Genomic DNA, 11,561 nt, shown 5'->3' on the forward strand with positions numbered 1-11,561 from the left:
TATTATTACTGAACTTCGAGTCAAACTTTCTTCGACTGGTCGAACTTTATAGATTTAAGACATGTTTTAACAACCATCTCCATTATGTCTTCAATCTTCAAACATCTAGCTTCTTAACCTTTCTTCTTATCTCTGCCTCTCATCATAGCTCCCTTAATGCTTCTCGTGCACACTCCGTCCTTCTTTTACGCTATCGCCATGCTAAGATAAGTTGCACATAACTTGAACTTCTCTTTAGGAACGACTTTGGTGAGCATTTCTGCCAGATCTAAATCCACATGCTCAACCACCTTTGCTCTTGTCTTTCCAAAAGTAAGACGTAGTCTTCTGTACCTCGAATGTATCGAAGTAACCATCTCATCGCCATCCAATGTTGCTTACTGGGGTATTTTCTCACAACACCGATTGCCTATGAAATAATTGATCTAAAACAGACCGTGACATGCACTGACAACCGCATTCGAATAAGGCTTATGAGACATATCCTGCTTTTTCTCATATGTTTTGGGACATGTCCTAAGGAAAACTTGAGGAGAGACGCGTAGGGAATGCTCACCGGTTTTACCTGGTCTATCATATACTTGATCAATACTTACCCAAGGTATTCTGCCTGAGATAACTAAAGCCTACTCCTCTTCCAGGCTCACCATGAAGGAATCAAATTTTATACCACTGCCTAGGCAACAGGCCGTACCACGACCTCGCGCAAACTCTTTTTCTCAACCCTTTTAATGTTGAGGATAAAATATTATAAATTAGACTCCAGTTATTACCTGATTTTATGAACATGATACTGCTTAAATGGCTTATTTTAATCATGTTTGTGTTGTAAGGTGAATTTAAGAGCCTCGACTGAAAAAGGGTAATAAAAGTATGAATTTAACGTTTTGAAGTCACCAAGGCAAGGGACGGACCCCAGGGGACCGAGATCGAAAAATTTATATGCCAGAGATCTAAGAAAATCACGCCACTCATGTTAAACGGGCTTGAAAATCATCCAAAATATAAGATCACAAGGTTCCCACCATCCGTTCGGCTCGAAACTTTACATATGGCCTGAGGACCATAAATTAACCATACATATCAAATTTCATCCATTGAATCCTTGTGTAAGTGTCCCAACAGGTATATCAGCCGCTTAAATCTTGATTTGGGGCCCGCTTGAATCTGAATATGCTTTAATTTTGGTCTCAATCCTTTAAAGTATATGGCAAACAAGTTAGATGGAGCGGATCACTCGAACAAATCACCATGGGACCAAAACACGTGACACGTGTGCATAGTGGGTACAAGACCCGCCGCCCACTGAAACCATCCAAGTTGGTTAGCGTTGCGCTAACCGACGAAATCTTTTAAAAAAAACCAAGGCACAATAACATCTTCCACCCAGCCAGTTTTTGATTGTGGGCCCCACCTATCATGTATTTTGACGATCTGGACCGTCCATTGCATCTCTAGTATAGGCTTAACCCTTGTATAGTGTCTTTTTGGACCCATAAACGTGTATATACGTGGATCGTCAAAAAACGTAAGATTAACGGTAAGTTAGTTTAATACAGTGGACGGCACCAAAACCCAATAAAAACCACTTTTTCCTAACTGTTTTTTCACCCAAAATCTAATGAACGGATCGAATTTTTCAGAAAACATCAATATGGGGCCCACTGAACACTTCAGCGAATCTTGAATTCAAGATTACGGGTCCGAACATTGCCGGCCGTTGTGGGCCATTCTGTGATCAAGGGCACGTCCGGATCCATGATCTGGACTACCCAATATGTCCAGAGGGTGGCCATGATCCTAGCCAAGAAGCCAAAATCGACGGATGGGTGGATCACATGTCGAAAATCTGCTCCAAGCGCAAGAAATTTTACATGCGAAAGGAGCTGCATAAGAGCTATGCACGCAAGCTTTCACCGACTCCAAACCGACCAACTCACTCCAACAACCCACGCACACTATAAGAGGAGGAGAAAGAGAGGACGTGAGGGAGTTATCTTTGGAATCTCGAGGTGGGAGAGAACGTGGGGGAGAGAGGACGGTGTAGACGGTTATTATTTTCCTTTCTCTTCTTTATTTTCTTTCTTTCTTTGCCTATGAATTTTTTTAGAGATCTTAGCCGAATCATGTTCGGCTAAGCTTCTTAGCTAGGGCTAAGAGGTGAAGCTTGTAGTGAGATGGGAGACTTTCCTTTATGCCTTTTGATTTAAATTTGATTTATGAACTTTATTTGATTCTAGTTTGTTTATATGGAATGCCTTTAGCTTGTAATGGTTTGTTGTGACTTAAATTATAATGGATCTGCGATATCTTCTGATATTTTCCATCATGTATGAAGGTTTTGATCATAGGAACCCTATTGTTCACCATCGTCTCAAGGACATGGATGGATGTCAGAACCCTTTCCTATGTTAATAACTCTCTCAGATTGGATGTGGATTGGTTAAATTCTGTTATTTACTTTGTCTCCTGAGTATGGTATTGTGATGGAATCAAGTCTAATTCTCATACTTCTCATCTCTTGAAAACTGAATCAAAGGAAGTTCATAGTTAATTTTAACATTATATCTTCCATCTGGATGAAGATAAGACTTTGAGTCCAGATGTGTTCTTGAATAAAAGCATAGATCTCTCTGATCTCTACAAGTGGATCCTCTGTAAACCTTAGTTTCATACCTTTGATTTTTACAAGTTTTAGTTAAATAAATTCACAATTATTCCCTTCCTTTTACCTGATTTAGATTACATCTTTTTCTAGTTCTAATTCTAGTTACTTTCAGATTACGTATAAGGTTCAGTCCCTGTGGATTCGACCTCGGTCTTACTAAGATTATTACTACATCGCAACCCTATACTTGGGGTGTGAACAAGTTTTTGGCACCGTTGCCAGGGATTGACGGTTACGTTTTCTGAGAATAATTAGGTTAAGATTATGTTTTGTTTTTTAAATTATTAGGTTAGGATTTTTTTCGTTTGATTTTTAGAAACTAACCTAACTTTCCTGTTTTGTAGGATTCTGAGATAGATCTTCTAAATTGGTAATCTCTTTCTAAATTCTCTATTCTCTATTTTATTTATTTATTATTATTTTTTTAGAATTAGGGTTTTATTTTTAGAAACTTTCTAAATTTAGAAACTAACTTTCTTTTTATTTTAGGTTTAGAACTTTCTTAATTTGTTTTAGAAATTTTCTATTTTCTTTTAGAATTTTTTCCTTTTTAGAAACTAGTTTACTTTCTATTTTAGAGTCTATTCCTATTTCTAAACTTTCTATCTTTAGAAACTAACTTGCGTTATTTTATTTTGCAGGTTTTTAACTTAGGAACTTCGAATTTGGTAACTTCTTTCCAATCATTTTCTCTTTCTTTCTAGATTTCTATATCCTTCTTTCTCTTAGGTTTAGGTTTAGAATTTGAATTGAGGGCTGCAAGTGTTTCATGCCCAAGTGGGTTCGTGATAACACTCGACATCTCTTGACTGAAAGAGGATTGGTTGAGGGGTTGATTATCCACTACAAGAAAAAAGGGCAAAGGCTACGGCCAAAAACCGTAGCAAAAGTCCTTTTGCTACGGATATGATCCGTAGCACGTCTGTCCCTATTGGTGGGGTAGCTAAAGGTGTAGCTATGGATTATTTCCGTACCAATAGATACCAATAGCTACGGATTATATTCGTAGCAATAGATACCAACATCTACGGATTATATTCGTAGCAATTTATACCAATAGCTACGGATTATATCCGTAGCAATAGATACCAATAGATTCCAATAGCTACGGATTATATCCGTAGCAATAGATACCAATAGCTATGGATAATATCCGTATCAATAAAAACCAATAGCTATGGACAAAAGCCGTAACTATAGCTATAGATTATATTCGTAGCTACTTTTTTTTTTAATTGTAATAATACGACCTGTTTCCATTGCAAGAACCTGCTGTGATTGATAACTCATCTAAGTTTAATGCTGATAGAAATAGTACATAAAATGCAATCAGAAAAAAAAACGATGCATTTATTACAAATAGTAATCAAATCATACAATACATTTTACATTCACATTTCTAAATAAACAATACTTTACTTTACTCAACCTATCATAAGAATTACAACTAAGGCGTGCCCTCATGTGCAAGAAACAAATACACTCCAACACAGTAAACACCCTCCATATGCATTTAATAATGCTCATGTTTTTACAGAATTTTCTTCCTTTAGACAGTCAATTTCAGCAAATGAAAAAGATAGAGCTTCTTCTTTCCTTAAAATTGCAGATGTAACTTCTGTGGACTTCGACACAAGATTACTTTCAAGTTCTGAAACCCTTTCCTTGAGAAAATGAATTTCATCCTCCACTGACTTCTTTAACTTGTCAGCCTGTATAAAATAGCATTTGTAGATACAATCAAACAAGCATGCCTTTGTACACATCTCAAAAGGAAGAAAGACAAAAAAAAAACACTTATATATGAAGAAATAAAAAATGTACTTGCAAATCTTTTAAACTATGGTAAAATCCAACATGAGCAATGTGTTTAAACCTAGGATGGACTTTTAAACTCAAAACTCCAACTCAAACATACTAAAATATGTGACTTACTATAAAATGTAAACTTACATTTATAGACGATATCCATTCCTACTAGACTTCATGGTTTTCTACCAAAAGTAGTAACAACCCAATTTGGCCTAACCACATTATTCTCCTAATTTGTCGGAGCCCTTTACATGTTGGCACGTCTCCTACAACTCAGAAGGATCAAAAGTTATATGCGATATAAAACTTACCATTTATAGTAAAAATGAAAATAAAATGGACTTTTGACAATTCATCAGATAAAATCTCATAAATTCGGCATGGGCAACCCAGCGTAGTGGGGTTTGTTTGCTAAAGTAGCTTCTCCTACCTAAAATAATATATGATATGTTGAAAAACTCATTTTGGTTTGCTAAAATGTTAACATGCTAAAATGTTGTACGTGAGCAGACACCACAAAATAAACAATCCTATGGAAAAAAACAAATGAAAAGAGAGAGAACATATGAGAGGTGATCCTTATCTCCTTTGATGGATTCAAGCTGCATGTGCCCTACCCAACTTTCTAAAAGGAGAAGTTATATGTGTCTTGGAATAATGTTGGTGACAAATCCACCTTGTCTATTAATATTATTATATTGTGTTAGGACATTACTCTAAAAATGAGATAAATCAAAATCTCAAATAATCTATGCTATAAGAGATAGTAGAGATAGAAATAGATGCATTGTGATGCTTGAGTTCGAGTATGCTTGCCAACAAAGCAAGATTTTCTTGTTTGTTGCCATGTGCTTACATCAATCGGGTTCAGGATCGGGAACGAGTTTAGGTTTGGGTTTTCAAGTTTAGGTTTAGGTGTAGGTTTTAGGTTTAGGTTTAAGGATTTGAGAATACATTTAGGTTTTATGTTTAGGTTTAGGTTTTAGGTTTAGGTGTAGGTTATAGGTTATAGCTTTAAGGAATTGAGAATAGGTTAAGGTTTAGGTTTAGGAAATTAGGTTCGGGTTCGGGGATCGGGTTTAAGTTTGGGTTTTCAAGTTTAGGTTTAGATTTAGGTTAGGGAGTTGAGATTAGGATTAGGTGTAGATTTAGGTTTAGGTATTTGAGAATACATTTAGGTTTTAGGTTTAGGTTTAGGTTTTAGGTTATAGGTTTAGGTTTAGGTTTTAGGTTTAGGTTAAGGTTAGGTTATCGGTTATAAGTTTAGGTTATAGGTTATAGGTTATAAGTTATAGGTTAAGGTTTAGTTTATAGGTTTTGGTTTAGGTTAAGGTTATAGGTTTAGGTTTAGGTTTAGGTTTAGGTCAAGTTTTAAGTTTAGGTTATATGTTATACGTTATAGGTTATAGGAATTGAGAATAGGTTAAGGTTTAGGTTTAGGAAATCGGGTTTGGGTTTGGGATTGGGTTTAGGTTTGGGTTCTCAAGTTTAGGTTTAGGTTTAGGTTAGGGAGTTGAGATTAGGATTAGGGATTTGAGAATACATTTAGGTTTTAGGTTTAGGTTTAGGTTTTAGTTTATGGGTTTAGGTTATAGGTTTAGGTTTAGGTTAAGGTTAGGTTATAGGTTAAGGTTTGTGTTAAGGTTTAGGTTTAGGTTTAGGTTTAGGTTATAGGTTATAGTATATAGTTTATAGCTTTAGAGAATTGAGAATAGGTTAAGGTTTAGGTTTAGGAAATCAGATTCGAGTTTGGGATCGGGTTTAGGTTTGGGTTTTCAAGTTTAGGTTAGGGAGTTGAGATTAGGATTAGGTGTAGGTTTAGGTTTAGGGATTTGAGAATACATTTAGGTTTTAGGTTTAGGTTATAGGTTTAGGTTATAAGTGTAGGTTATAGGTTTAGGTTTAGGTTAGGTTATAGGTTAAGTTTTAGGGAATTGAGAATATGTTAAGGTTTAGGAAATCAGGTTTGGGTTTAGGTTTGGGTTTTCAAGTTTAGGTTTAGGTTAAGGAGTTGTGATTAGGATTAGGTATATGTTTTGGTTTAAAGATTTGAGAATACATTTAGGTTTTAGGTTTAGGTTTAGGTTAAGGTTATAGGTTTAAGTTAGGTTTAGGCTTAGGTTATAGGTTATGGCTTTAGGGAATTGAGAATAGGTTAAGGTTTAGTTTTAGGAAATCAGGTTCGGGTTCGGGTTCAGGTTTAGTTTTGGGTTTTCAAGTTTAGGTTTAGGTTAAGGAGTTGTGATTAGGATTAGGTGTAGGTTTAGGTTTAGGGATTTGAGAATATATTTAGGTTTTAGGTTTAGGTTAAGGTTATAGGTTTAGGTTTAAGTTTAAGTTATAGGTTATAACTTTAGGGAATTGAGAATAGGTTAAGGTTTAGGTTTAGGAAATCGGGTTCGGGTTCGAGATCGGGTTTAGGTTTGAGTTTAGGTTTGAGTTTAGGTTTTAGGTTTTAGGTATAGGTTTAAGTTATAGGTTAAGGTTTAGGTTTAGGTTAAGGTTATAGGTTTAGGTTTGGGTTTAGGTTATAGGTTATAGGTTAAAGGTTTAGGTTTAGGTTTATGTTATAAGTTATAGGTTTAGGTTAAAGGTTAAAGGTTAAAGGTTTAGGTTTAAGGATTTGAGAATAGGTTTAGGTTTAGGTTAGGTTATAGGTTAAGGTTTAGGGAATTGAGTTTAGGTTATAGGTTATAGGTTTAGGTTATAGGTTATACGTTATAGGTTTAGGTTATAGGTTATACGTTATAGGTTTAGGTTATAGGTTTAGGTTTAGGTTTAGGTTTAGGTTATAGGTTTTGGGATTTGAGAATAGGTTTAGGTTAATGTTGTAGGTTATAGGTTTAGGTTTAGGGATTTGAAAATACATTTAGGTTTTAGGTTTAGGTTTTGATTTTAGGTTTAGGTTAAGGTTATAGGTTTAGGTTATAGGTCATAGGTTTAGGTTTAGGTTTAGGTTTAGGTTTAAGCTGTAGCTTTAGGTCTAGGTTTAGGAAATCAGGTTCGGTTTCGGATTCGGATCGGGTTTAGGTATTCTCTAGTATTATCTACAATTGAAACTAGTATTATCTACTACATACTAGTACAATACAACCAATTATGGGGCACCATACCATAAGCTACAAGAATTTCATGTCCCCCTAAACAAGGTATCCTCCATTGATAACATATATATATATATATATATATATATATATATATATATATATATATATATATATATATATATATATATATATATATATATGGGAAAAGGTACTATGTGCTCGACCTCACGATAAGCTCCCGTGAGGTCGAGTTATATGGGCTCCACCGTGATGTGTGTCGACCATCAACACCGTGCATTTGATGGGTCCCCTCCAAATTATGGGATATTTCAAAAATCAGCCGTATACGGAACTCAGGTGGGCCATACCATCTAAAATCATGTGAAGACACCGTTCAAACATATAAAAGCACTTGGTGGGGCCCACCTGAGTTTTTAATGCTGCTGAAACTTGGTCTGAACCCTCATTCAAGTGGGACACACATAATGGATGGGCTGGATTTGCAAACCACATCTCGGTGGGCCCAAAAAACTGATTATGAATGTTTTAATGGTGCATGGCCCCTCCCCACTTCTGTATGTGGTGTGACCCACACAAGTCACAGATTGACTTGATTTTTAAGACCTATGCCCACGATGGAATGGTGCATCTGACTGATGGGGTAGATGTTCAAAACGCATCATGGTGGGGCCCACACAGCTCAACCTCATGGGACAGACTCGTGATGTCGAGCGCATAGTACCTTTTCCCTATATATATATATATTAAGTTCTTTATTTTCATTTACATTTACAAATACATTCATCATCCATCTAAGAAATTGAAGCATTCATCATCCTCAAACGAGTAACTAATTATTTAACTTACAAATACGATTATCAATATTCAAGCACTAATTCAGAAAATAAAATTTCAAGCTTACGTTACTTTTCACAGAAGTTTCCAGATAAGCTACCTTCTCGCTTTCAGTAACCTTCTCCAAAATCTGAGATACGTTTGTTGTCGAGCTACTTACTTTTCCCACCTTTACTTGCACAGGATTGCTTAGATACTCCTTAATTACAATAAATAAAGGATGGTCAGAAAGAAGGTTTGTGCGAAAATACTTCACAAGGCACAAAATCACTCACCAAAAGAATGAATAAAACCACAACGGCAGAACAAAGTTCTCAAATTGAAATGTAAGTATGGATGGATGATAGAATTGTTTGGCCATGAGCCAACATGCACCACACCAAGGTGATACTAACAACAATCTCCACACATTCTCATTCCATGAAGTTCACATGAGATCCAACAAACACTTTCCATGAAGCCTTTTTTCTGCTAATCAAAACAGACCCTGCACTCAGATTTTGCGCTTAGCATGTTAAACATGAAATGTAACAAAATATACCAACAACTTCTGCAAAAAGCAGATTTGGGGAGGGGGGCACCATCAGAGTAATAAAAATATTTATTGGAACCTAGTGGCAGTTATTCCTTTCCACCCACACACACCAAAGAATAGCCACCAGCAAGAGGAAGCACTTGGATCTCTTCTAAAAGAAATGGGGCTGACTCAGTGAAAATTGAGAAGTCTAAGGGAATCAAATTCCTTTGAACTAAGAGTTCATCCTAAGACCTTAACTAGGGTGCAAAATAATTGGGTAAAATCGCCAATTTTTCTCTCAGTCAAAAATTTCCGTCTTTGGATCATAAATGTAATAATCATTAAGAAAATATTATTATCTTAGTTGTGAAAATAAATATTATTATCTTAGTTTAGAGCCTGGCCATCCACATGCAAGCACAAGTGCCAATTTCACGTGTAAGAGATCCAAACTTTCCATCAGGTGGGGCGCACTGATTAGATGTAATCACTAAAAATCAGGACATTTCACTCTTTAGGTGGACCAAAATGAACAAGATAAATGGATAACTAAATTTTTTTAGTTAGCCAAATATTTATTTTATACCCAATAGCTCATTTTTGGGCACAATGGCCTGATTTAAGGGAGAGGATTTGGTCATATTGTCCCACCTTATGGAGAGCTCTGATATCCTACTTGAGTATCATATAGGCTCATGGGCAATCCAAATTGTCGGATATGATGGACCTCACCATCAAGGGTTGTTCGTCAAAAAATCCTGGAATATCCTAGCTAGAGAACATCTTGGCATTTTTCTCTTTTCTTTTTTCTTTTTTTTTAAAAGGTTTTTGTTGTATTTTGTTTCTTCACCTGTTTTTTGGCAACCTAATGAAAGGTTAGGACTTTTCGTTACATCTTTTGGCCCTCACATTTACATATTTACTTGCAAGAAATATCAGATACTTTCACAACGGAAGAACAAAATCATCATCATTATGTCATAAATCCTTTCACAATTGAATGCATCGAAATTTAAAAATAAACATTTGCAAGAATTCAATTCAAAGCTTCAAGCTCACTGAAATATACCAACAAAAGTAAATGGCATTCTTGATTTTCAACTAGAAAGCACAAAATATGAACTGGAACATGAGAGCAGAGAAGTGTTGACTCACTTGTTCACTTTAACCCAAGAAACTTTTAGTGTTTCCTTCTTCTTTTCATCAAGCTCTTCAATCACCTTCTTGATTTTTGACTTGTCATTCTAAGTAAGAGAAGAATACAGTAAACAAACAACTTCAGACATAAACAAATTGAATTTAAAAAAAAAAAAAAAAAAAAGATGAGATCCTTTACAGGCTGAGAAATACAGCAATATACCTCAATGATATTTTTCTTGGATAATAAGTCATTGTATTCATCTTCAGCTTTCTCGAATATTGCCATAACTTTTTTGTTGACCCTCTTTTCAAGGCTGAAAGCAATCAATTAGATTAACTGAGATGCATGTCCAATAACCTTCTTCTTTAAAAAAAAAAAATGCAAAACCAAACATCAATTAGTTGTTGAATCATACTATTTCATTGTCATGGAAAAGAAAACAAAGAAGCACAGGAAACAACACAACAAGTAATCTAATCACACACCCAGATTGTTCAGCTTGAAGTTTCTCAAGCTCCTCCCTTGATTTACGAGGATCACAAGATGAGAAGTCATAATCTGTCCCACTTTTTTCAAATAATTATTTCTCAGCTGCAATCCAACTATGCCTTTCTAGTAGTTTATCTACCTTCAGGGAGCAATCTTTCTGTTCCATCTCCATTCGCTTAATCTGTGTGAATGGGAAAGAGTGGGTTTTTATCAAGAACACATCCACAATTTCATAGATCGAGCAAGTTAAATAAAATAGGAACAGAACAACCATTGCAAGTACCTCATTTTCCAATTTTTTCCTCTCAACATTTGCATCACTAATTTTATGTTGAAGCTTCTGTTGCTCCTTGAAAATGGCACTGATCTCAGCGTCACATTCTTTCATCTTTGAACAACTCAAATTGAGCTCAGATTGGGCTTGATCATATTCCTTCTTTATGGAACTAACCTGCAATAGGAAAGGCAATAAAGACGCATGCATTTTGTGTTCCGCAAAAAGGGTTAGATTGTAAGTTTAAGCACCTTGCTTGTAAGGTTATCTACTTCTGCAGTGAGGCTGTTTATCTATGTCTATAAAGAAACCAATTGATTTTCCAGGGAAGCATGCTCTTGAATGACTGCTTCCTTCTTCATAATGAGCCTCGCTCTTTCATTTTCAAAGTCATAAATCCTTTCATAATTAAATGCATTGAAACTTAAAAATAAATTTGTGCAAGAATGCACCAATTACAATAAGAAGTGTGTGAGTAGGATTCTGATTACTACCATCCCTACATGTATGCAAGATCCAATTTATCTGGTGGTTGCCACCGTGTATGTGCTGTGGCTAGAAAAATCAAGTTGTTTTGTTTTTGAGATGAGCCACATATGTATGGTAAGAATGGAAAACGAGTCAACTGGAAATCCAGATTTGATGCCCATGTATGGCCCAACTAAGAACTAGACATACCTGATGAAAGGCCTGGATTTCGCATGCAAGGAGATCTTAGGATTCAATATGCTACTCCTACAAGAAGTGTTAACAGGTTT

At 35.6% G+C, this 11,561-nt stretch overlaps 1 long non-coding RNA gene across 3 annotated transcripts; it reads right to left on the reverse strand.

Annotated features, from left to right (window-relative positions):
- Positions 1–4,064: 4,064 nt before the first annotated feature.
- LOC131243978 (uncharacterized) lies at positions 4,065–11,181 on the reverse strand. Of its 3 annotated transcripts, none has more exons than XR_009170236.1 (6): positions 11,055–11,181; positions 10,813–10,980; positions 10,526–10,710; positions 10,260–10,353; positions 10,055–10,134; positions 4,065–4,380 (listed from the first exon to the last, which is right to left on the reverse strand). It is a non-coding gene; the product is annotated as an uncharacterized LOC131243978 (long non-coding RNA). The 3 variants fall into 3 exon arrangements; XR_009170234.1 differs by having other exon boundaries at positions 10,055–10,143; XR_009170235.1 differs by having other exon boundaries at positions 10,055–10,143; positions 10,260–10,400.
- Positions 11,182–11,561: the final 380 nt, after the last annotated feature.

This window comes from Magnolia sinica, chromosome 4 (assembly GCF_029962835.1).
Source record: "Magnolia sinica isolate HGM2019 chromosome 4, MsV1, whole genome shotgun sequence".
Lineage (NCBI taxonomy): Eukaryota > Viridiplantae > Streptophyta > Magnoliopsida > Magnoliales > Magnoliaceae > Magnolia > Magnolia sinica.